General features: G+C 39.4%; 1 long non-coding RNA gene across 1 annotated transcript; it reads left to right on the top strand.

Moving 5' to 3' along the window:
- The first annotated feature begins 11,681 nt into the window (after nt 1–11,681).
- Nucleotides 11,682–24,308, top strand: LOC135322467 (uncharacterized). The gene is made up of 3 exons (XR_010383037.1): nt 11,682–11,785; nt 13,461–13,528; nt 24,239–24,308. It is a non-coding gene; the product is annotated as an uncharacterized LOC135322467 (long non-coding RNA).
- Nucleotides 24,309–27,463: the final 3,155 nt, after the last annotated feature.

Below are 27,463 nucleotides of genomic sequence, written 5' to 3'. Positions count from 1 at the left end.
TGCAGACACTGCCCCGTTAGCTGCCCCATGAGCCTTCAACTCTTCTGTTATCCCTTCACGTCTTTGCTGTGCCCACTCCCTAGGCTGCAGATGACCTTGGTACTGATCTGGTTGGATTCCTTCAAGGTCTGGCTCAAATGTCAGTGAAGTTTTTCTGGATCCATCAGGACTGAATTAATTTTCCCATTCATCTGCATTTTCCCCTCGCACATTGTATCTAAATATCACTTATTCTAATGTATTTTGCCTAGTTTTTTGTCGCCTCCATGTTATCAGCTTCTTGAGTATTCCTGAGCTCCTGAGTTGCTTTTGTTCCCCAGACCCTGGCGAAGTACCTAGAATATGTCAGAGGCTCCGTGAAGTACATATTGTCATTAATATCCGTTTGAAGAAAATGATCCATTCTTACTTTATAAAGATCTTTCATAGATTGTCAATATTTTTATTTATAATTATAATAAAAGTAATGTATATAGTGCTTATTAGATGTTAGGTACTGCTCTAAGGAATTCACATATATGAACTCATTTAATTCTCAGAAGTCCATTGTTAAAAATTACTATCTTCCTTTTATAGATAAGGAAACTGAGTCACAGGGAGGTTGAGTTCCCCAAAATTATTGGAGCCAGGATTCAAATCCAGCTACCCTGGGTCCATAGCCTATATCCTTAAGCCACAACACCATTGTATATATCTCTTGGGGAAAAGCTGATTTGTTTAAGAAACAGGGTTTTAGGTTCTTCCCAGAGTAGCTAAATTGCAGAGGGTAATACCAGAACATCAGAGTAGGCTGATGTATTGCCGTGAACCCAAATGGAGTGGTGCCCTTCCCATCAGCCTTATGCTTTTTGCACACCCCCATCGTAACGTTTATCTCTCTCTCTGTCTCCAGACTTTGTTTCCATGCCTCCTGGCTTTATCTGATCAGGAACAATTAAGGCAAGAAATGTGTCTTTTTTAACTTTATGTCCTACCCACACATAGCATGATACCTCCTGACAAATGCTTACCCAGCCCATGTTTAGTAAATGAAAGAATAAGAAATAGTGCTTGCATTTTAAAAGACATTAGCATGGCCACATCTGTAAATGGAAGTTGACAAGTCCTGTGACTTACAATCAGTTAGCTTGACTCCAAAAATACCTGGAGGTTAGAATAGCCTGTCCTTTTTCCTGAGAAAAGAGTTTGTCTAGTTACCACTTTGACCTCCTCTTTTATTACAAGGAGCAATGATTAAGAGCTACAGAGCCTGGAGTCAGATTTGTCCCAGTTCCCTTCATGGATTCACTGTCTAGTAGTTGAGTGACCTTCGGCGTGTTACTTCCACTCTCTGTGCTTCAGCTGAAAAACAAGGATAGAAAGAAATCTCTGTAGGGCTGTTGTGAGATTAAGTGAGCTGACCAATGCATGTAAAACATTTGGAACATATAGAACAGTTAGTACTCAATAAGTTTTAGTAGCTATAATATCATTATTATTATAAGAATAAATAGACCTGACATTAGCATTTAATTACTCACGTATCAAGTTTTAGTTCCAATTATGAAGCTTCTTTACACATTGAAGAAAGTTTGGGGCCATCAGGGAATTCATCTTCAAAGATCTGAATTTCTGAAATGGACTTTGACACCAGTTCCTTCACGGAATGATAAATCTGCTCAGAATCTCTTTCCAAGACTGCTCTCCAGCGATCATGTTAAGCAATGGAACCAAAAAGACAGGGAGGGATAATGGGCCAGGAACTGAACCCCAAGGAATGACAGACAGTAAATGAAAAGGAGTGTAATCCGGGAATCACTGTGATGCTAAACAGTATGTGTTAAAGGGAGAGACAGCTCAGTCAGCTTTCCCGGTAAGGTGAGGTGAGACCTGAATAAGTCATGTCTATTTAATGCAATCTGAGCATCAGTTGTGGCAAAGCCAAGAGCAATAACTAACGGAGGCGAAGATGACATTGCACCTGGCTCACGAAATCTCCAAGAGTAATTTGTGACACTATTTCAAGTGATTCCAATAGAACAACTTGTTCTCTGCAGAAATTGTGATTTGGGGAAACAGGTTAGGGGCCATGGCAAAATTTGAGATGGAAATGGTTAGGAATGTTATAAACATGCAAGAAGTCATTAAGAAGTTTGTAACTGGAAGCCGTAATAACTGGCAATTGGACCTCCTTTTTTTTTTTTTTTTTTGTAATAAGCCAAAAAAAAAAAAAAAAGCTTAGTCTAGAGACAGGAAAGTCGAGAAAACTAAACCCAATAAATACTTAGAAATAAAATGAGTATCAAATGTGTATCATGAGCATTGGGATGTGGTGAGTACTTGTTGACCTGGAAAAAGCAGAATCTCATGGGTCTGGAAGCTGCTCTGTGCAACGCTGGCTAAACCCCCAAAACCTTTTTCATCCTTGTTAATTATCCCTCGGTGGTTTAAAATCCTGGACTTTGGGAAGTACTTTGCAAAGATCTAAAGATCTGAAAATCCTTAGATAGAAAGCAAATTTCTGATGGAAGAACCAACTTTCCTGTGAAGCATCCAGCCAAAAAGTCTAAAAATATCTTGGAAACAACATATATTTGAGAAATATAAAACAAATTCTTTTTTCCCTACTGCCCAGAATACTCTTATGTATAATTATCCTTTATCTTTAATGGTTAAATGGTAGTAACGTATGTCCTGGTTAAAGAATAACAACATCAAAAAAAAGCTTGTACGTTTTTAGTTCCAGGAAAGGGAACACGGAAGGAACACTGTTGGGATTAGGAGACCTACTAAGTCTCCAAAGAAAAATGGCTGTTCGAATAAGCTTGTCTGAGATGGCTGGATTAAATTGCAATGTTGCATTACCTGTGGTTAAAAAAAAAATCTTGGCAAGATAATTAAAATTCCTTAGGCTCCTTACCCAGTCATCCTAGGAAGAGGAAAGACCATATCATGCAGAGGAGGAAACTGGGGGAGGCACCAACATTTATTTAGTAGATGCCAGCTATTTGTCAAGTTCAAGGCTAGGCTCTTTACATACCTTATAAGTTGATCTCAGTAGCAACGCTTGGATCCTATCCCTAGAGATTTTGAATTACCTTTTGTGTGTGTGTGTGTGTGTGTGCGCTGTTGAATTCCATAAAATTCCTCAGGCGCGTCCCTCAGAGCACCTGTGTGCCACCTACAATAACAGGATCAAGCAAGAAACTCACCCAGTAATTCTGAAAGATTTTCCGCTCTTGAGCCGGTGGACAAACCTCATAAATTTAACAGTAGGCCTTCCATGGGTTCCATCTCAGCTCTTAATTCAGAGTGGAATTTGGGCTGGCTGATCAGTTCTGCCTTCCTAGAGACTGGCTCTAGCAATTCATAGATCATCTCCCCCATGTCTGGTAGGAGAGACTCTAACAGTCTTGCATCGAAAGCAGGGAACATTCTATCTCCTGCTGTTCCATGTGGAATGGGTGTCTTTTTTTTTTTTTAAAGACTTGAATCTTGGCCTCAGGATGCCCGTGGAGTAAGATGCTGCAGCCTGTGTTATAAAGCCTCCAGCGTTTGGCTTAGGATGGGCTAATGGCCCACGTCTTTCCTGAGATTTGAACCATACTGCCTCACCCCAGCCCAGGTCCTCCCATCCCCATGCCTCTGATGAGGCTTCCATGGTCCAAAGATTTGTGTGAAGTTGCCACATGCACAGCCACTAGCCTGTGGACAAAATGACCAGAAGCAGCCACCACCCGCCAAGGTCAGGCTGCAGCAGTTAAATTGCAGTCACACCATGGTTAAAACCCTCTTGGCATTCTATGCATAAGGCTTTTATGAGTTGCCAAAGAAGCATTCCCTCCCCACACATTCAAGTCCACCGTCCATGAATCCAGGGCCTGCAAGAATCCTCTTGACATGTTATTTGAGTTTATAAATTCTACTCCCAGTTTTATTTCTCTGCGCTGAAAGCACATACACCAGAAGCTGGGTTTGAGAACATATTCTCCAAACCGTAAAATCCAGCCCTGGGGTGAGGTATCCAAGACACATGCTGGCTTCCAAAGTGGGGAAAGGAGGAATGAAGCCAAGCAGGCCCAGTTTATTCATCTCCAGTGTACTGTCAGATGAATCACTCTACCCTCCGCGGGGAGGGGAGGCCACGGGACAGCTTGGTGTTGAGGAGGGGCCGGGGAGGGCATGCTGAGGGCCTTTAAGAGTTAAATCAACAGCTCCCTGAATAAGGAAGAAATATCAGAAATGAGGAAGAAGCACTTTTCTCTAACAAGGCTCATTTGAAAGAATATATTTTTAAAATTTTATTTATTTTTTGGCTTAGATTCTTTTCTTGCAGTGTTACCGAGATAAAATTGACAAACGGCAGTGTAGACGTCGAAAAAATATTTATTTTAAAACTGTATTGTTTTAAGCTCCTACTTGAAGAATGGTATATATTTAAAAAAAAAGAAAATAACCTACAAGTGTGAGGTTTTTAAAATGTGTCCACAGATTCTCTGCTACTCCTTCCTCCAAAGGGAAAGCCCAGTTCTGCTCCCCTTGATTGTGGGGACTCAGTGACTCACTTCTAATGAATAGGAAGTGATGGAAATGACCGTGTGTGACTTGTGAACGGAGGTTGTAAAAAGCATTGTGTCTTCCTCCTTGCCCTTGAACGGCTCTCTGGGGGAAGCCAGATACCAGGTGGTGAGGACACTCAGGCAGGCCTATGGGGAGATCTAAGTGGTGAGGAACTAAGGCCTCCGGCCAACAGCCTGTGAGTGAACCATCTTCAGTCTTCTGGGGAAGCAAATGCCCCAGCTCCAGTCAGGCCTCCAGGTGACTGCAGTCTCCTTCAACAGCCTGACTCTCTTGATGAGAGACCCTGAGCCAGAACTCCCCAGCTAAGCCTTTCTCCAATTCCTGGCTCCAAATTTTTAATTTTAATTTCACCTTTTTCCTGAGACTAACCTGGTCCTCCTGCAGTCCCAGTTCATGACTACTTTATTTTTCCACTTGCTCAGGCCAAATGTCTTGGAGTTATCTTTGCCTTCTCTTTTTCTCTCGCACCCATGATTGACTCCACCAGCAAACCACACTGGTTCTGTCTACAAAATATATCCAGTGGTCACGCTCCCTGGTTCGCGGCAACATTACCACTCACCTACATGGTTACAAGAGCCTCCCACCTGGTTTCCCTGCCCTTCTGTAGAGCAGTCCTTCTGAAACACTCACACGGGGCGTGTCCCTCCTCTGATGGAGTCCCTCCAAGGGTTCTTGTCCAGGAAGGCTGAAGGCTGAAGGCTGTTATGGTTTCAGGACACTACATGGCTTAGCTCTCTGACCTTCTCTCCCCTCACTCACCTGCCCCCAGTCATATGGGCCTCCTTTCAGTTGGCCAAGAGCCTAGAAACAGCACACAGTGAGCACAATGTCAGCTGAATCAGCCAGAGTCTGAGCTATACTGTTGCTTACTTAAGCACATACAACAAAGACATTGTGAGAGCTCGAATTTGAATTCTGAACTGCTTGGCCCCAGACCTATGTACCCTATAATCCCTGTGCAACTTTTCTTTGACAGTAGTTTTGTTTTTTCTTTAAAATTGTAATTCCTTTTCTTGTATCTTTAACCATTAGTAATAAATTTTTTTCATTTTTTCTTCTGTTTTAAATTGAAGTACAGTCAGTGACAGTGTGTCAATTTCTGGTGTATTGCACAATGTCCCAGTCATGCATATACGTACATATGTTTGTTTTCATATTCTTTTTCATTAAAGGTTATTACAAGCTATTGAACATAGTTTGGTGTAATATATTTTTCATTATCTTTCAGATAGTTCTTGCCATTTCTTGGGCCTCTGTTTGTGTGTTGGCCCTTACTCAACTCTTTCCTCATTGTTTGTTTGTTTGTTTGTTTTTTCCCTGTGAACATCTCTTTGGGCTTTGGATTGTGGGAGCTTTTCAGGGAGCGCATCCATCTGAGACAAATTGCTATATTAATCTTGGGGCTTGGGTGTTTTTAGATGATTTTGGTGGCATACATTTCAAATTTTAACATTCCGTAATAAATGCAGTTCCAAATTCTCAAGGGACACTTTGGACTCCCAGATCCTAAAAGGGGACAACCAGCTCCCCAGCCATATCTCTCTGGGTGAATTTGGACCAGCCCTTCTCTGTCTTTCTTCCTTTCTACTCAGAGTGCAGCACGTGGAGGGTCACGGTTTCATGCGGGAGTTTCAGCTTCACCCTCCCACTCCATCGGTCCCTGGCATCACCTTTAATCCCATGTCCCAAGTGCCAAAAAACCAGTAACACCTTCAGGGCATTAGCAGAATCAGACCAAACACTTGCTTTCTGGTTTTATGGGTAAAATTCAACTCCAAAGAGGCCTCTTTTATGAATCCTTCGTGAGCTCTTTCCTCATCCCTTGTTCATTTTTGTAGATCTTACCTTTCCTGCTCTAGGTAGACCTGTATTTGTATTTACCTCATTCTAATGTAAAATGTAAAAAAAAAAATTATTTGTTTAAATGTCTGTGTCTCTGACTAGTGAGATGTTCAGGACTGTGGGGTCAGGAATTGTATCTTATTTATCCTAGTATTTAAACCATCTGGTGTAATACATAACAAATTATTAGTAGTCAATAAATTCAATAAATATTTTGGAACACATGAATAAAAAAGAGACGATAAGAAGCCTATCTCACGGGAAAGCAAAAATAAAACCCTCTGTCCCTATAGTGTATTGTGTCTTTCATTCCTTCCCTTTGCTGCCATACAGCAAAGTATTATTCAGTCACTTTGGGACTGTAGTACATGTATCTTTTTCCCTTACAGTTTGTTTCCCTGAGTTACATTAATTGTGGCTTCTCCAACTCCGCCTCCTCCCTATGCCTTCTCCCTATGTTGTCTCATAAGAAATAAAATTAAAAACTCGTAGAACACTAAGGATATTTCTTCCTTGGAAATATGTAAAACAGGCACTTCCTAAAATATAAAGTTATATAATTACCCATGTAAACAAAAAATGATAGCTAGAAACCGTAATTTTCAATGAAAGTCTTTTTGGGGGGGGGATATCATAGTCTTGCTGAATTGCATGGAAAGAGTGTATTTGCTACCTCAATGAGCAATTACCTTTCAAGCATACTCATTTTATGACTGTTCAGAATTATTTAGAAAGCTAAGTTACAGGTCAAGTAGAAATTTCCACGAACTGCTCCACTATGGTTCATTTATTACCATCCTCTTGGAACTTGACCCTTTGAGAGGGGATAAAAGGTTCAGGAAATAGGAATAATTCCATTTATTCCCTTAGTAATCTTATCAATGGGTGGTGTCAGATGAAAAGAAGAGCTAATATTTTTGAGAATTGAAACATTATGCTCTGACTCCCAACGGAAATCCAGGACTACAGGGATCACCTTGGACATGATTGTGAAGTCCGAAATAGCTTCCTACATCCTTATTCATAAGTTCATAGTCAATAGCTTCCTACTTACTTATTCATAAGTTAAATCGTAAGTTGATGGCTAGTAAACATAGTGAATAAATGTAAGTAAATGTATAGTCACTGGGCAGCCAGTTAAAATTTATTTGCCTGGACATCTTGCTTGATTATCATTCGAAAGTATAGTTAGGATAAAAATAGAATCAAGCTAGCCTGGTTACTCTTCTTGTGACCACAATAATATATATTTTAAATGTTTATTTTAAATAAATAAAGTGCTTTTTAGGATATAATGGAGTAAATATTCAACTCCTCTGGCAAAGATTAGGAAGATGATAGTGTTGTGATATCATTAAATGAACATACAATCTGAACAATATTTGGCAAAGAGAAGAGGTTTGGCTATGAGCATTTAATAGACATGCAATACACTTGTTGATGGTGTTAATGTGAGCAAAATCAGTTTCTCCGTATTTAATATAGAGCAGGCATAGACAAACTATAACTTTCAGGTCAGACCCCACCCTCATATTACTCTTTTTTGTATAGCCTATGAGCTGAGAATGGTTTTTATCTTCTAAATGGTTGGTAAAAAACAAAGACTAATAATATGTTTTGACACGTGACATTATATGACATTTAAATTTCAGTGTCCGTAATAAAGTTTTATTGGAACACAACCCATCCAGTTGTTATGAATTGTCCATGACTGCTTTTGTGCTAAACGGTAGATTTAAGTAGCTGCAGCAGAGACCATCTGGCTCGTAAAGGCTAAACTAATTACTCCCTGATCTTTTACAGAAAAATTTTGCCAAGTCCTGGTGTGGAGAGTAAAATGAAGAAGCTAAACCAGAGCAAGAGCTACCAAATTTCAGCACTCCTTCTAGAGCAAAGGCAAACTTTTCAATCCAGCAAAATATGTTTCTGTAAGGCTTAGGTTCAGAACATTTTAATGTCTGGAAACTAATCCAAGATTAATATTCTTATGGTTTTATGTTTTTTTGTTTTTTGTCAAAGGCATAGAATTTGCAGAAATGTCTTCTCCCTTCAGATTTGATTTATATGGAAAACAGTCATTTCATTGAAAAGTAACTTTCCTTTTAATTAGTTTCATTAAGGGTCTACAGTCACAGACGAGAGCTATAAGCTATAAAGATGAACACAAATTTGGCCCTGCCCTTGAGCTGACAGTCCAGTGGGGAAAGCGTATACACAATGGCTTAACAGTTCCATGGAATAGTGCTCTAATATATAGAGATTTTCCCTCTTCCAATTCATCTTTCTCCTGGCTTTCAGGATGATCTAACTAATGCTGCATGTCTGACCACACTAGTCCTTACCTTAATCCTTCCATTGCTGCCCTCCAGATTTCAGGATGAACTGAAAACTCCTGAGGGTGACATTCAAGGTCCTTCATCGCCCAGTCCTTGCCTAACTCTGTTACCTTGTCTCTTGACATTTTCTCCCTTTCCAATGTTTTCCTGAATGTTATGCTTTGTAATTCCCTCAATGCTCCACACTCCTTGGATTGGAAGCCTTGTCCTTCCTCCCTGTTATTTTCTCAGCCTGAAAGCTAATCTCCCACCTGGTTAACTGAGAGAGGATCCTCTCTGACCAATTAGAGCATGACATGTCTCGTCTCAGCGATGGGATCAGAGATGGACCCAGTACCTAAGCCAGCCCTGTGAAAGGGAAATCTAGGCTTCCTGATGGAATTGACAAGAAAGAGGCACACTTTTTCTGCTGCCTATCGGCTAAGTCAAAACTCTTTCTGACCTCTTAATTAGACGAGCCACTTTTTTTCCTTAAGCCAGTTTGAGTTGGATTTCTTTCCCTTGAAGCCAAAAGAACTGTAGTACAATATGTCTCACAAAAAGTTGACACTGAAACTAGACAGAGAAAAACAAGTATGAATGTTCATGGGAGAATAGGTGGAAAAGTGGTTTCTACATAGGTCGACACATATATAATGTATTTCCTTTGCAGAGTGAAAAAACGTAGAAATATTTTCATTAGACTTCCGAATCTCTGTTAGAAAGGGGAATTATTATATGCTTGACTTTTTAAATTCCTATGGATATTTATCTCTGCAAAAAAGTAAAAGTTTGGTTAGATTGGTGATTTTATAACAATCTATATTTATGGGAGCATGTCTATTTCTTTTGCCTCCTGGGATACTTCTGGCTGTTTGGCTTCCAAACCAAACTATACCAAAACTTAATACCTCCCCCCCAAGCCAAAAAAAAAACAAAAAAACAAAAAAACAAAATGGAAAATATCCAGCCCTGAAAATCTAACGAAACTAAAATTTCATAAGAAATATAAGAACAATAAGTATATTTCTATATTGTATCTTAATTCCCTATCATAAATTTATTTCACAGGGAATATATATAGAAATAGAGATAACTACTGCCTAACTGAACTCCTAAATGTGAGCACAATCTTCCTATTGTTGTTTTAATAGGGTTTAATAGGGTCATTTTTAATAGGGTTAGAGTCTTCTGCTGAAGGATATTGGCACATAGGATGCTATCATTATTTGCAGAGGTAAATATTTGTTAGCAAATAATTTTTGGCAAGTAAATGTGCTTTTGTGTGAATCAAAAGATATAAATATGGAATGCTAAAGCTAAAGACATGTCAGCAAAGGATAATAATTAGTCTAGTGGCTGATTAGTGACCCAGGTGTGCCAATTTTCTCACAATTACTCAGGCTTTGAGCATCCAATATCACTTTCACATCAAGTCACATGCCCTCAATAGCTCCCTATTACTCTGAGTTAAAGTCTGAACTTAGTCAGCCTGAATGGTTTTCTATAATCTAGCTCCAAAACTGCCTTTGGAGAAGGTCCCCCACTACTTCCTCTGCACAGCATCTCAAGACCAGCAGAAGGAATTTTCTGGAAATCAGTTCCACTGTTTCTTTGCCATTGAAACTCTCCCTACCTAGTAGGTCCTTTTTGCACTCATTTTCCACTAAAAAAATTCTACTTGGGTGTTGAAAAATGACTTTTAATGGCTATGTAAGTGGTTACATGTCCTGAACAGAATATTTGAAAAATAGAGAAAAGTGAAAGGAAAAAGGCAGAAGTTATCACAATCTCATCATCCAGAATTAACGTGCTCTAAACGTGTTCATGCATTTTCCTCTAGTCTTTGTTTCTACTTCTATCTTTCAGTAAATTTTCTCATGCTATGTATATGATTTCGTATCCTGGGGTTTTTTTCCTTCTAAAAATAATGCTACCAGCAATTTCCAGCATCATTTAAGGTAACTTTACAACTTTTATTGGTTTTCTCACTCTACTGAATAGGCACGCCTTCTGTGGAATTTCATGTAGGCTGTTCCTAATGCGGAGGTACCATAATGAAAGAATTCGTGAGTATTACGGAGGAGGGTAAGAGAAGACTGTGAGATCTGGAGTTGGGCAGCTGTGGGCTTGAGTTTGAGTGCTGCCATTTATAAATTATATGATCTTGAGTTCATTCATTGATTCATTCATTTATTCAGCAGATATTTATGGAAAGCCAGCTATGAACCAGGGGCTGACTTGGAGATGGTGGAACAGCATTAAATAAGTCAGTTTCTCTACGAGTCTGTTAGAGGTGCGTGACAATAAACAAAAGGCATAGTACTGGGTGGTGACAAGAGCCACGAAACGGAGTGAGGCGACAGAGATCAAGGCAGGCCCTCCGCACTCAACAAGCTGTAGGTGATCAGAAATACTTCTGTCTTATCTATTGTAGGCATTAAATAAAATAGGTGCCTAACGAATCTTTGTTGCATAATTGATTGATTGACGTTATCAACTGGAATTATTGTTTCACATGTAAGTAAATTTCTAACCAAAGTTCTTATTGTCCATCAGTAGATGGCAATGTATGAATTTTCTAGAAAAAATATGCTTAAATGTAGTAGAACTTTGCAAGAGTTTGCCTCATCTCAAGTGGTTTTTTCATTTTCTTTATATTTTGCTCTAAGAGAAAATTAATTGCCTTCCCAAGAAAATTTGTCACCAAACAGTGCTTTAGAAAAACAATGATTTCGAAAACAAAACAAAACAGTGATTACAATGGAAAAGGGGGCTTGGCAGTTAGTGTGTTTCTAATTCTAATAAAATAAATTATTTCTGTGCATGTATCCCAGTGACATCAGCTGACAAAAATCTCTTTGCCTGTTTTATAGCTACTGGCTAAAATGTATGTATTGGTGGATTGAAATAGCAAAAACCAAACCTAACCGCTGTATGACTTGTCTCTCTGCCCATAAGTGCAGGAGCCTCGTGGAGTCTATCATCACTCTTGGCCTCGATTTCGCAATTTAGCTCGCAGCCCACTTCAGAACAGTCTCAACTAAAGGAACAGTAGTGCAGTGGTACGTAAAAGATGTTAAGGGTGCAGGCCGTGTTTCTTAGATTTTATTGTCTCTGATTTTTCCCTAGGTGATGCTCCTGACTCTGTTGTGATCTGCTTACAAACACAACACAAACTGAGTGCCTTCATTCATCAGTCGTGGCTTATCCTACTGTGTTATGACTCACTCATGAACCCACACTTCAGGGAGAAAGACATAGCACCCAAATAGGACCTTAGTTAGAGACCATGGCTGGTTGTGAATACCAGCGCTGTTTTGACAGCCAATAGCGGAGTTAGGATTTACACAAGGTGCATGCGTGTCTCAGCTGGGAAGAGTCCTCGCTTAGATTTTTTTTTTAATCCTCTGATTACTAAGTGACTGCCTAGGCTGGGAAGCAGTAATCCATGCACCATCTAGCTGAGAAATAAGCCCTGGGCCCTGAAAGTGAGTCCTGTCTGGTAGCTGAGGAAGTCACACGCCGTCTCCCCTGAACACTGGAAGCTCACTAAGTAGGCTGGTGCCGTAGTAATTCATCCAAGCATCGCCCGGAGGAATGATGACTCTGAAACAGCAGGTGTACCACTCTGTTGGTCTGAGACAAAGGCAATAATAAAAGCAAGTGTCCAGTAGTTTCCATTGTCTTGATCCCCAAATCTTGTGGTTTGCTCTGTCCTTGAACTTGATTTCATTTTAATGATATTCTCCAAAGGGCAGCCAAAATGTTCTTTTAAAAATAGAAATCAGATCATGTCACTCCTCTGTTTAACCCCCTCCCCTCCCACCCATTGGCTTTCCATTGCTCCTGAAATAAAATCCGAAGTCCTTCAAGGTTCTATGTGGCCAGACTATTGCACTCTGTCCAACATCAGCTGTGACCTCTGCTGACTGTCACCTCTCCAGCCACTCTGGACAATTTTTCTCTGAATCCCCACTGCCTAACATAGTCCCAGAACACAGCTGGTACTCAGTGTATGCTCCTTGAATAACTGAAAGCATGCATGGCTCAGAGAAGCTCTTATCAAACCTGGCTGTATGTTTGAATCTCCTAGAAAACTTTGAAACATAAAACATCTGAAACTGACACCTAGAATTTCTGCTTTAATTCCTGCTATGGTGGGGTGGACATTGGTAGTTTTAAAGAGCTTCTTGGATGATTCTAATGTGCTGAGAGGGTTGAGAAACAGAGCTGGAGGAAAGGCTAATCGTTAGTAAAATACTAACGTGGCTTGCTCAGAACCCTGAACTATCACCATCGTATCCTGTCACTGTCATCCAATCCTATATAGTCTCAAAAAATAAATGTTTCTCTATTTATTGTTACGAGATCCTGTTAGATTTCAAATTACTAGTAGACACTGGCTGTTAAGCCACAATAAAGCTTGGTTTAATTTTGTTTGTGCTAGAATCACTAGGTTAGTTTCCCGGAAATTTCTGACATGGGAAAGGAAGGGCCATTTGAATCTGTTTCATACACTACAGTTTTGCTGATTAAAAATATCTGGGTCTCAGCCAAAGGTGTCGTCATGTTGGCTACATGACTGTTGCAAGCAAACCCCAGCACCCAGGCAGAGCTGAAGTTCAAAGCTTCTTTAGACTGGGAACACTTATTAAAGAAAGTGTCATTTGTGCTCAGAATAATGGCTTGTAACTCTTCCAGCATTATTTTTCACCTAATCGGATTTGTCTTCTACAGAGCAAACTCAAAGGAGGAAATCTGGAACTTTTGGCCTGGTGTATGCACGGAGACCAGATGGCCGACAGGTACGGAGCTGGTTTTTGTAGTGGGGTACGCTGAATGAAAAAGACAAGTCTCTTTAAGATGACAATAAATTTCCCAAATGGCCTGTGTGAAATCTGTAAAGATTGAAGATAAAGGTTTTGGGTTACGTTGTCCTTAACATGAAAGGGGGATAAATGGAGCCAGGTGGGTGCTCCTTCAGGCTTGTGTGAACATCACCAAGGAAGCCGGATGGAGTGTGGGAGCAGTAAATGGCGGTAGAGTCTATTGGAAGCACATACACGTACTATCTGCTTGCAAGGACGCTTTTGAAGGTGGGACGCTGAGGTCTCAATTAGGGAGGATCAGCCCTCAGAAGCATCTTTTAACTATTGAAAATGGAGAAACCATCTCTTTTCGAGACAGGAAGGCATTCAAATGACATGAATTTTCTTTCCCTGTTCCCTTCTCACACTCAAATACCAGTTCCACCATAGGTCCACAGTTCATTAGCCTCAGTTTCCAAATCCAAAATGTTCTTGAAAGTGAGTTTTTGTTTTTATAATTCATTTGAGGACAAAACTTGTCCTGAATTGATGTGAAGTTATTAATAATCTTTATGTATTCTACTGAGTGTGAGTATTCATGCTTCCCTGAAGTCGTAATCATATGACTAATTGGCTCTTTCCTCAGACTTCCCTGGGGATGCTTCCCTGTATGCAGTCTATGAGCCTTATTACCTTCCCAGAATCTGGAAATTACGAATCCCAAAGTAGATCTGGCTTACATTAGGAATATGCCCAAACTTGTGAATTTGTGTGAATTAAAAGGCTCATTAGAAACAAACTTATGGTTACCAGGGGGAAGAGGAGGGTGGGGAGGGGTAAATGGGAAGTTTCGGATTTGCAGATACTAACTACTATGTATAAAATAGACAACAAGATCCTACTGTATAGCACAGGGAACTATATTCAATATCTTGTAATAGCCTATAATGCAAAATGATATGAAAAAGAGTGTATGTATACATATATATATATGTATATACACATATATAACTGAATCACTATGCTGTACAGCAGAAACTAGCACAACATTGTAGATTGACTATACTTCAGTTAAAAAAAAGACAGAGAAAGAAAAATAATGCTCATAAGGGTTGGTGAATCAGCGATGCCACACCAGGTGCTTTTATTTTTATCATGTCAAAATAAGGCAGTAGCTATGGCTATTTCCAGGGAAACACACCTCTGAAGCGGTCTGAGCAGAGAATAGGAAGACTCACGTGTTAAATGGTTCTTAATTCACAACGTAGGAGGCAACATCTAGTAATGTAACCTGAAGGTTCTTTTTAGCACTCGAGGGCTGGTGAAGGTGGCGTCTAACATGAAGTTTTTACCTTTAGAAATAAAATTACCCCTTTGGCAGCCTTCAAGCCAAACCCCAAGTGATGATTGTGATAAGATTTATGTAAACATCACAGAGATAAAAGAATTAGTCAGTTGAACTGGGTTTGAGCTGGGCTTGGGTAATTATTCTGGACTGATGTGTAACAGATTTGTTTGGACTAGATTTATAAGTTCCTTTCCTATGAAGTGATCAAAGTTGGGGGAAAAAAACGAGTTGATTGCTTTGATTTTGCCTATTTGGAGTAAGTTAGGCAATTTTATATGCCTGAAAACAATTAATGAGTTTTATTTTCACCTTAATTCAGAGGCCACAATATGAAGAAAACACCCCCACCCACTCAATTACATGAACGGAAATTTTGAACTTTCTGAGTTCAGTTACAATTATCTGAGACAGGAACAAACGCAGTGACATTTTTTTTACGATGGCTCATTGGTTGGTTAGATGATTGACAGTTGGTGTTTGACCGTTGTGGACGATAGATCCCAAAGAATCTGAGCAGGAAACTGCAATTTATGAGAAGATTGTTGGGCTCAGGGTCTCCTCAGGGTGTGTTCATTGTTAGGATGTCCACTACAAAGACTTTTTTTTTTCATGTAACGTGTTGAAAACTACAGTAAGCTTACAGATGGTATAGATTTCTTTTCCTCTCTCTCAGCGGCCATCCTGGAAAGCGTTGCCTTGAATTATCGCTGCTTTGGAAGAATATAGGCATCCTAAAAACTTTAGAACTGGAAAGATTTTTGGCGATCACCTCCCAGTCTCTACATTTTACAGGCAAGGAAGCGAAGAGTGTTCACCATTTTGCCTGTTACATCTTGAAATAATGAAGTCCCAGGAAAGAAAGTGAATTTACTTGTAACTGTGTGTTCTTCTAGTCTACTTAAAATCCACTGTAGAAAGCTCTGTTTTCAGGCGTCATGGAGGAGGAAGACTTTGTAGTTAATTAAATACCTTTATTACGAGAAAGTTTCCCATATCCCATAGTATGCCAGTCATTGGAATATGTTAAATATTAAAAGTATGCAGCTTATAATTTCATCTTTTTTAGAGAATGCAGAAAGCCCTGTAGGACCACATTTGGTGTATTTTGCCAAGTCCTTTGACTCACCTGATCTCTTTTAAGTCTCCCCAAACCTTGAGAAGTGGATAAGTTGGATATTACTGTTATCTACGTTTTGCAGATGAAGAAACTACACTTCCGTGAGGCTACTGACTTAACTAACTAGTTTGCTGAGAGTTAGGATCTGAGCCCAATTTTTCTATTTCTAAATCATGTGATTTTTTCACTTTGCCGTTCTTTTGAATGACAAATGAGCTAAGTAAGAGAATATTCTAGTTTTAGATCAACTAGAGGTTGATTTCGCATATAATAAGGATTTAGTAGGCTCATGACGCACTCCCTAACCTGTCCTAGCCTTTGTGCAAAGCGGTGATCAACTATTTGGCAGCAAGAAGCCTTGAATCCATCTTGCTTTCTCAACCTCAGTTCTCCAATGTTAGAGTTGAGTCTGTTTAACTTACTTTTTTCTAAGTGAATGATTTTTATTTTTTATCCTGGCTCATGGCATTTATTCTTATTCTTTTTTGGTATTATGCATACACACATTTAATTTTGGAATACTTTTAGGTTTAAGGAAAGGTGTAAATAGTAGAAAGAGTTCTTATATATCCTCTACCTGGCTTCCTCTAAAGTCAACATCTTATGTAACCATGATCCACGTATCAAAACTGAAAAACTAACATTGGTATTAAACTATTCACTAAACCTTCGACTTTATTGGGATTTCACCAGTTTTTCCACTAATGTCCTCTTTCTGTTCTGGGATCCAACCAGGATATCACATCGCCCTTACTATTCATGCCTCCCTTATCTCTTCTAATCTGTGTCAATTGCTCAGTCTTTGCTTGCTTTTTATGACTTTGACACTTTTGAAGAATATTCTATAAATAAATATTCTGTAAATTTTAAAAAATCCGTCAGTTTGGATCTGACCGATGTTTTCTCATGATCAGACTGGGTAATGCATTTTGGGGAAGAATACCAGGGATGAAGCGCCCTTCCCACAGCAGGGGGTGCATGAGAACAACGTGGCGCGTCACCGGGGAAGTTCACCTCGTCTACGCATCGGGAAAATTACATCTGCCAATTTTCTCCACTGTGAAGTTTCTATTCCCCCCTCTCCCCTTTCCATACTGTATTCTTTGGAAACAAGTCGCTAAGTTCAGCCCACACTCAAGGGGAGAGAAATTAAGCTTCACATCTGGAGAGAGGAGTATCAAAGAATTTGTGGACATATGTTAAAACCACCACAGTAATTAATACATAGTTTGGGGGAGTGACATTGAGGCGATTCAAGCATCCTGTTTTTCCTAAAAGTTTCACCCACTAATTTTAGCATTCATCCTTGGATCTTGCCTGCAGCACACGGTGGTGTTCTAATGGTGGTTTTCTCTTTCTCTCATTCCTTTTACACTATTATTTTGAATTCTTCTTTAACAAATATTTGTCTCCTTTTATTTATCGAAACACTCCCTCATTTATATCAGTATGGGCTTAATGGGTATCTGGCTTATTAACCAATACCATCTGTTGCTCAGATTGTTCTAGCTTTGGCCACGGGGAGCTCCTAGAATACAATTTTTTTTATATACAGTTTCTTTTTGTCTTTACTATCAGAGTTTCCTGACAATATTTTAAGTTGACTGTTCTTTTCTCTTCCTCTCATCATTCCTGGATCCACTGATTCTGATTGTTAAGCATGTTTTTTCTTTTTTTTTTTTACCCCTGGGAACTTCATTCTAGGTCTCTCTGGCCTGAATATGCTTAATTGTGGTCTGATGCTCAGGTCTGGTGCTGGACCCCTGTTCATCCTGAATCAAGAGGCACCATCCCCAACGTGAATGAGGCAGAAAACTGATTCTGTAGTTGCTCCATTGTCCACAGTTGAGATAATTACAGAAGATAGTTTCCCAGATAACAGACACCTAGCCTCATTATCTTTACATTTTAGATACTTTTGATGAAAATTGTTCCAAAACTGATCATGGATTTTCCAAAGCAAAATGAACACAATACATTTTTTTATATACCTCAAGGTAGTATCAAGAACTTTTTTTTTAATTCCATTTTTATGAAGTAATGGCCTCAAGAACTTTTTATATGCATAGGCTGTTTACACTCATAACCAGAAAGCACCCCAGGTCCCACAAGTTAGTGAATCTTAAATAAGATCATCTTAACCATATATGCCAAGTCTGCTGAAGCCATAGCCCCCACTTGTCAAGTGACAGGATGTCAGCTCTTTCCCTCAAGGGGTGGGGGGGTTGCCTTACACATCATTCACACCCCTCCCAGCTTCTCATCCCTCTGCACAAGCTGCTCACTGTCTCTTCCAGTGACTGTCTGCTGTGGATCTACTCATTGCCAGTGCTTTCTCCATAGGTCTGTTGATCGATTCATTCATTTATTAAACACCTACTATTTGCCAGGTACTCTTCTATAGACGCGGGCTTGATCAGTAAATAAAACAGAAAAAAAATCCCTGCTCTCCCGGAGTATTCAAGTCAGGGGAGACAGACAATAAGCAATATAAATCTCCTTGGGGTGCTCTCTCTGCTGCTACTGCTATAAGCACCTTGCAGGTCCGTGGACCTCTGCATCTCCAGGCTCTTAACTTTCTTTGACTAGCATCTGCCTTGGTGTTCCTATAGCAGAGCTGTTAGGTCTCCTGAACGTATAACCTTTCAGGAACGGAGTGGGAGGAGTTAGGTGCAGCCCCCGTGCTCCACCCCAGAACAACTGCTTCTTATCGACACATTGTGTCCTGTTTCTAAACCTCCTTTTAAAATAATGGTGATTTTTATCATGCCAGGGTCCCAAGCAACTTGAATCCTGTGGCCATCCCTCTCGTTCTGTCTCATGTGGCTGTACATAATTGGAGATTATGTACAGAGCCCTGTTCTCCGTGAAATATTTTTGCACAATTAAAATCTTGGAATTCTGTTGGATACCAGTGATGACATCACCTAAATTCATATGAGGCATACCTGAGCCTCGGTTTTGCCCCAGCCGTCAATAACATGCATCCAACAGTGAACGTCTTGTGTCTAGCAGTTCCCTTTTTCTTTTCTAGTTTATTCCGTATTATTAATATTGTTAGACTTCTGAGTAAAGTAAGAGTAAATAGTCTTAAAGAAATCGTAAGGGGTTCTCTTTTAAGAAATGAGCATGAGATTAGATTCGTGGTTTCAAATTGTTTAGAAACTTGGGTTTTGGTTTTCCTTTCCTTGCCTTCCTTCTGGTTCTGATTCTGTTCTTGAGAGGCAGATTTTCTGGTAAGTGAAGTATATGGAGTAACTTTTTCATGCAACCCATTTCAGAATATCGGCAGCAGGCATCGAGTGAAAGCACAGAATCAGAACTTCAAAAGTTTGGAGGCTTTTGTCCAGGGCTTCCAGGGACTGTTATTCTAGAGCAAATCCTTGAGACCTGCTCTTCCTTCTCGTCACATTTGAAGTTGGCATGACAGCGTTCTTTAGAACTTTCAGGTGTGACTATTTCTACTTCCTTATCTTCAAGGGCATCAGATGGTTAATATTCTTCCAAAGCTCCTGAAGGGAACACTCTGCTCTAAAGAGATGAAGTGGGAATCTGGGATTCAGGGAGACCTACTGATTCCACACCTTCTGTCCTTTGCGTTACTCTTAGCGGGGAACACAAATATGTATTTTTACATATGTTATTGTAGAATCAGAAAAAAATAAACAAATCAGAATTTGCAAAATTTGAAAGAAAGGTATTAAGTCAGAGATGGTGACATGTATCCTCAACATCTACTAAATATCCTTGGCAGACAATCGGGGCTTTTCCGGCATGTTGGTTCCCCATCGTATGGCATGAGGAGAGACGGGTTTAATATGAGGAAAAAGTGGCTGAATGAAAACTGAATCCCACTTTAGCCTAACAAACAGAACCTTATTTGTAAACTTTGTAATGTTTGTTTTCATATTTGTGTAGTCCTTGAGGTTTGCATTCCAGATTATGTACAGAGAAGCAAAGAAAGACAAGAAAAGGAGAAGGAGAGAGAGAGGCAGAGAGAGAACGCTGTGAGGAAACACTGCTCAAGGAAAAAAAAATTTTAGCTCAATTATGTAGGCTCACGACGTTTATATCATTTCGACATGCTTTGAGTATCTAAATTGAAATAGAGCTAGAAATCGTTTGATGTTCATCCATCATTAAATTTAACCTGTTTTTGTTTTGTTTTGTTTTTTTGCATGATGCACGTAGCCATGTTGTTTTACCGGTACATTGCGTCCTTGGGGACCATTTCTCATCTTTAGGAAAACAAGTTCCGCTGTTGTGGGAAGAGTTCTGTGGGGTTGAAAGCCCGTGAAAGTGACAGGCCAGGGCGTGAGTGCCTTCGAAAGAGCTTCTGACTCTTCTCCTCTGCACTACAGACACATTTCACTTCATTTCATTCCTTCATTTCAAAGGAGACTATTTCAAAAATCCATTTCTCAACATATGACAAATTCATATTGTGTTCAGTATGGTGGTGGGTAGAGAATAAACACAGAAATGCGTGTTTACAGGGAAAAGAAGAATTGTCCCCTGACTCCTATTATTTTGGTGAAGTTTACTAACAAGTAGATCCTCTACATCTTCAGCAGAAGCTGCATTGCTCCAGCCATCCTCAAAACATTTCTTGTTCGGGAGGGATCTGAACATGGATTTGAAGGCAGGAACCAGTGGGATATGTTCCTGTAACCTCCCCAAATCTGACCTCAGGCAGATGTTCCATCCTGTCCTCAGGAATTCTCTGCCCTCTGTGGTTTGACCTAGGACCTTGACCTTCAGGTGATGCTTTGAGATCTTTTTTCCATCTGACTTCTTCTCCCTGTGCAGGTGTAATGATGGAGGAAGGGTGGGCATGGTTTTAAATAATTCAGTCTTGCTTCATGTGGTTAGTTATTATTGTCCTGTTTCTTCTAATGCATTTCCATTAACATTTTATTGCAGCCTGAGGCTATTAAAGTCCAAGAGACACTCTTATAAACCCACACTCCTCCTCTTCCAGTTCCCATCTGTACTTACTAACTAGTTCACTGTGGGTCACTTGCAGAACCTGCGAGTGATAAAGATTTTGGGACAGTTGACTTTATTTTTAGTGGAATAGGAGCTAAACTTTGATCAATAAAACAACCATGAAAGAAGAAAAGCCACATAAGATTCTTTCGTTTCTCAGCTTTTTCAGTGAGGAAATACAAGCAAAATCATGTTGAAATTCTCCTCCCCATTTTTTTTAACGTACGAGAGTGCAAGGATTGTGACCTTGAGCCGTGGAAATCAGAAAAGCTTTCTCTCTCTTTTAGATTTCCACCAGCGGTCAGGTTCATATGACACGAGCAAATTGATAGCTCTTGGTGGTAAAGAAATGTAGGAAACTTAAAAGAAGCAGAAAAGGTAGGAAAGATACTGGAAGGTGGTTGCATTTAAGGCCCAGATGTAATAGGGAAGAACAGACCTGACTCCATATTAGATCTGTTCCTTTGGCTCTAACCCTGTGCTCTGTTTCCGGGGCTTAGTCCTGCTGGTTCTGCACCTTTTGTAAAAAAAATGCTGCCTACAGCCTGAAACATACAGGACAGCCCATTTTCAAGGCTCTGACCTTTATGGGTATAATGTTTTTCCATTCATGTAGAGCTAAAACAGAACAGAGAATAACATTTGTCTTGCTGGAGGTTTACAGGGACACCAGGGCCTGACCTGTGTGGGCAAGAACAAAGGATTCAGGTACCAATGAGTTTGAGATGACCAACCACACCCCTTCCCCTTTCTAGTATAACAGGAGCCTGAATTCTGACTTGGGGAAGATGGCTCTCCAGGACATTAGTCTGCCATCTTCTTAGTCTGCTGGCTTTCTGATAAAGTCGTTATTCCTTGCCCCAACACCTCATCTCCTGATTTATTGGCCTATCATGGGGCGAGCAGAATGAGTTTGGACTCGATAACACAGGGACTCTCTGATCTGGTGGTCCAGACTCATGTTGGTCCCCTTTACAATCTCCCCACACCTTTCTTACCTCTGTCCCATCCTCTCTTCCCCTAGAGCCCAATTTCAGCCTTGAAACTTGAAGTGTTGCTTCCACTGTGTATGCGATTGTTTTGACTAGTGCACACCTGACTTTGTTTGTTTTCCTGAAATGCCTCCCCTGAAATTCACTTTCCCAAGGGAACTCTCCTCATGGTTCTGATCTTGTTTCCTGCCTCTGCTAACCATAATGTCCAGAGGTTTTAATAGAACTAACTTCACTGAGACTTCAATTCCTCAATACGTGTTCTGCTTAATAGTTTAGCTTTGGTCTTCTTTAGGACTAACCCTCCATGACAATCTGGTTGGAGTGGCTCAGAAAGAAGAGCTGCCATCCAGTTGCTATGGGTGACGCTCTCCATCTGAAGTCACTCTCTTCACCTCTGCCACCTGCAGGCTGAGTGGTGGCACTTGCGGCTGCATGGGCTGCCTGGACAGTCCCAGAAGCCTCGCAAGACCCTGCCACAGTATTTGGCCCTTCTTGCCCACGGGGAAGGACTGGACTCTCTTTGAAATGATTTAATTTAATGGATGACCTCTGCTCTTGGTCCTGCTATGTTTAAATAGTCACTTTTTTAACAGTGTTGAGAACTGATCCTGATCATCTTCTTGCATCCTTTCCTTCCTACTGAGTTTACAGCTCCCCTCCTTAACAATGTGGTGCTAATGGAAGCCTTCACTAAGATTCACCAATCAACTACACACTGAGCACTAACAAATATTTTGTTTGTAATGCAAAGCGTTATGGCAGGTGCAGTGGGGGAGGGAAGAAGTTATTCAGAAGTCGAAATGTCCCTTGGCCCTCCTTGCTCTCAGAAAGCTTAACATCCAATTGGGAAGACAGCTTGGGTGGAATTTGCTAAGAACTGAACAACTTGTAGTGATTAAAAAATGGAACTGGAGTTTGGAGAAGGGAGAGCAGATCATTTGGTTTGGCATGGTCCAGAAGGTCTTCATGAAGGAATTTGGAGCTTAAACTGGCCATTGAAGAATTTGGAGAACTCCAGCAACAGGGGAGAGTTTTGTAAAATTGTATTTTTAGGCATGGTTATTACATCCATTGTCCATTTTCCTCTATGTTTCTACTTTATATCCATATATCCATTGCCTTATTGTAGGTTGAGTTTGATCATAGGTTCCAAGCGGCAAAATACGAATTTTCTTTCACTCTTTTTGATAAGCAGCAATGAGTACAGTTGGTGAAAATCATACATAATAGATTGTAGTTTCTAGCTGTCTTGTACAGAAACTGAAGTAAGTGTTCTGGGATTTGTACTGTTTTAACTTTAAAGTTTTACAAAAATTATACAGTTTTTACAGGTTACTTTCCATTTGCAGTTATTACAAAATATTGGCTCTATTTCCTGTGTTGTACAACGCATCCTTGAGCCCACGTTACACCCAATAGTTCGTACCTCCCACTCTTCCTCCCCCATGTGGCCCCTCCCGCCCTCGCTACTTCTTTTTAAAAAAAGAAGCAATGTAAATAGACTTTTGGAAAGTACAGAAAATTTACAGAGGAGAAGACAAAAATGCCTATAATCTCTCCAGAGAGATGTAAAAAAATTTTATTGAAGTATATAGTTGATTTACAATATTATATTAGTTTCAGATGTACAACATAGTGATTCATTTTTATACATTGCACTCCATCTAAAGTTATAAAATATTGGCTACAGTCCCCGCACTGTACCATCTATCCTTGTAGTTTATTTATTTTATACGTAGTTGTTTGCACGTCTTAATCTCCTTTTCCTATCATGCCCCTCCCCCACCCCTTTCCCAACTGGTCTCCACTAGTTTGTTCTCTACAAGTGTGAGTCTGTTTCTGTTTTTCAATAAAATGTTTTGGTAGATGCCTGGAAGGATGGTCATACACAGTTAAGCTGGTTGTGTACTTCATAGCTTCAGGGATTGCCTTTCACATGGAATACAGTTGTCAATAGTACCCCTGGAGCACGGAAAGCAGTGGCCCTGACACTCATACTTGGGACATATCCTCCTAATATAATTTCTTTTCATTTATTAATATTTTTAAATATTTTTATGTGTAATATTTATCTGAAATATACTTGGAAATAGCTAACTATTTGATTTTTTAATGTATCACAATTTGAAACACATTTCCTACTATTTGACACTTGGAATTTTTTTCAACTTTTCAATTTAAATTAATGTTATAATGAACATCCACATAGGATAGAAGGATATGCATTTGAACTTTACTGTAATTTTTTTTTCCTGCAGGTTAAATTTCTAGAGTGAGACTTGGTAGAAAAAACAGAGCACTTAAACAAAATTTTTATTGGAGTAGAAGATATTCAGAGGACGTGCACAAATCATAAACTGCACAGCTTATTAAAGTAGCACCTAGAACAAGAAACAGTATATTACTGGAATCCCACAAGCCCTCCTTGTGTTCCTCTGCATGATCCTCCAAGGGTAATCACTGTGCTGACTTCTGGTACCGTAGACTATTTTGCCAACATTTGTACTTTATGCAAATGAAATCACATAGTGTTCATTGTTTGTGAGGTTCATCCACATCATGGCATATAGTTGAGGACTGTTTGTTCCAGTACTGCTAGAATTCCATTGTAGGATGACACCACAATTGATTGATCCATTCTACTATTGAAAAACATTTGGAAATACATGCACCCCAGTGTTCACAGCAGCACTATTTACCATAGCCAAGACATGGAAGCAACCTAAGTGTCCATCGACAGATGACTGGATAAAGTAGTTGTGGTATATTTATACAACGAAATACTACTCAACCATAAAAAAAGAATAAAATAATGCCATCTGCAGCAACATGGATGGACCTAAGATGGTCATTCTAAGTGAAGTAAGCCAGAAACAGAAAGAAAAATACCATGATATCACTCAATTGTGGAATCTAAAATTAAAAAAAAAACGGACACTATGAACTCATCTACAAAACAGAAACAGACTCGCAGATATAGTAAACAATCTTATAGTTACTGGGGTAAGGATAAATTGGGGAGTTTGAGATTTGTAAATGTTAGCCACTATATATAAAAATAGATTTTAAAAAGTTTCTTCTGTATAGCACAGGGAACTATATTCAATATCTTGTAATAACCTTTAATGAAAAAGAATATGAAAACAGATATATATGTATACACACACACACAAACACACATATATATGCATGACTGGGACATTGTGCTGTACACCAGAAATTGACACATTGTAACTGACTGTACTTCAATTAAAAAACATTTTTTAAAAAATGATCAGAATAACTGTTGCTGCCTAAGTGAAAAAAAAAAAAAAAAAAGAAAACGAACCATTTAGCTAGCTTGCAATTTTGGACTGCTGCACACGGTGCTGCTAAGAACCCCTCAGTACCTGTCTTTTGGTGAACATATGTAGGAGTTTCCATCAGGCATATGCCTAGTTAGGAAGTTGTGGGAGATGCATATATATTCAGCTTTAGGAAACTGCCAGACTGTGCTTATCTTCCCACCAGCAATGTCAGAGTTCTGGCTCCTCCACATCATTGCCTGTGTTGTCTGTCTTAGCTATACTGGTGAGTGCACACTGGTATTTCATTGTAGGTATAATTCACATTTTTTTTTTCTGATGGCTAATGTAAGCACTTTCTCATATGCTCACAGTTATTGGCCATTTGGAAATCCTCTTTTGTAATACATCTGTTCAAGTCTTTTGCCCATTGTTCTAATGAGTTTTTTTTCCCCTACAGGTTATAGGAGGGACCTACACATTTTGTTTAAAGATCCTCTTCAAAACTTAAGTGGCATGCACAAATATTTAATTTATCGTGCACTAGGGAGAAGAGATAATCCTTGGAATTCACACGAGCCAAAGGAAAATCTGTTGTGTGAAGAGAAGCAAAGGGATTTACTTTAGATCTTCAAGCATATTTTAATTCTAATATGGAATTTTTAAAATAGTGCTTTCCATAAAATCCCTGATGTCTCACAGTGCATGAAACAAAGTGCAAAAATATAGGTGTTTATCCTGACATTTAATTTAGAACTATTGAAAAAAAATCGAATTGTGTGAATGTTCCAGTCTGGCGATCTGAAAGTAAAATGATAAGGAAACAATTTTAAATTTTCTAAAGAAGAAACGAAGAAAAGAACTATTCTAAAAATGTTCAAGTTTCAAAATGTATCTCTATTTAGATGGTGTTGATATATCCAGGGACATGTAGCAGATGTGCTGGCCTGTTTCCAAGCCCTGCTTAGAGGTTTCGAATCAAGGAAGACTGTTACATTATGTGTGAAATGCCACTTCAGTTCAGAGTCTTCCAGTAAATTGGTAGTACCCACTACATAGTCTTTTCGGGCTGATTAGTGGGAAAAGCACTCCCAGCTGCAAATATCCACAAGTTTAAATAATTTTTAAGGAAAAAAGGGCAGGAAACATCATTCGATCCATCCCTGGGCTCTTCTAGGCACTGTAGGATGTATGATTTTGAATGTCTAAAATTAGGTGGAATTAAGGGCCATACTATTCCTCCTTCAAGGAAAATAATAATTCTGTATGATTTTTAACATTTACTGCATAAATTATGTGGGTAAAAAAGGTTGAAGTTAAGAATTAAGTCGAGTGAAGTCTCACTAGTCCGTTGGGCAGTCTTCCAAAGAAATCTTAACAAATTGGACCAGTTTCATCAATTTTGAACTGGACAAGCTACAGGTGGAAGACTCTGTGTTACTTTCTTAGCTGTGAAAGGATCATCCTCATCAAATATTGAACATAACGTATGTGAGAGCTTGTACGATGCGGTCTTTGAAATATTAGGAAAACGGTATTCTGTAGAAAAAAGACCAAAGATAGCTTCAGGAGTGTGTGCTCAGTCTTTTGCATCTGGCTTTACTCTCGATCTCTTTTTCTTTCTTGTGGAGCAGAGTGGTTTTTACTGGTTTGTGGAAAGGTCAAAAAAAAGATATTTTAACTTGATAATAAAAGGCAAATAAGAGAATATATAAACAAGTAATGAAGGAACAAAGGTTTTTTTGTTGTTGTTTTTTTCCAGTCCATCAAGAATTTCCTAAAGAAATCACAGATTTCACCCAGGTAATCATCATCTAACTAAGTTCATTTCTCTGAAATCGTTCCTAAGTTCACATAGGAAACTTTCCAAATACACAAAACGTGGGTCACCATCAACCCCACAAGATAAAAAATCGAGGGTAACTCTTAGGGAAATTTTGGTTGACTTGACTAGAAGAACAGCTGCTCTTCATGGATTTCATCAACTCATGTGATTTCATCAGCAAATGTTGCCTTTCTTTCTTCTCTGGACTTTTGACCCACGATGATCATCAATTTAAGATCAAGGAACATGACCCAGCATTATTGTTCTGGGACTTATTATAGAAAGAAAATAAATCAAGAAAAAAGGAGCAAGTTCCAAATTAACAAAGAGCATCATACAGAAGAGGTCAGTGGGGACTCCTTTTTTTGATTTAA

The sequence above is a fragment of the Camelus dromedarius genome, chromosome 11 (genome assembly GCF_036321535.1).
Source record: "Camelus dromedarius isolate mCamDro1 chromosome 11, mCamDro1.pat, whole genome shotgun sequence".
Classification (NCBI taxonomy): domain Eukaryota; kingdom Metazoa; phylum Chordata; class Mammalia; order Artiodactyla; family Camelidae; genus Camelus; species Camelus dromedarius.
The sequence above is the reverse complement of the archived record's forward strand: the minus strand, read 5'-3'. Positions and strand labels throughout refer to the sequence as shown.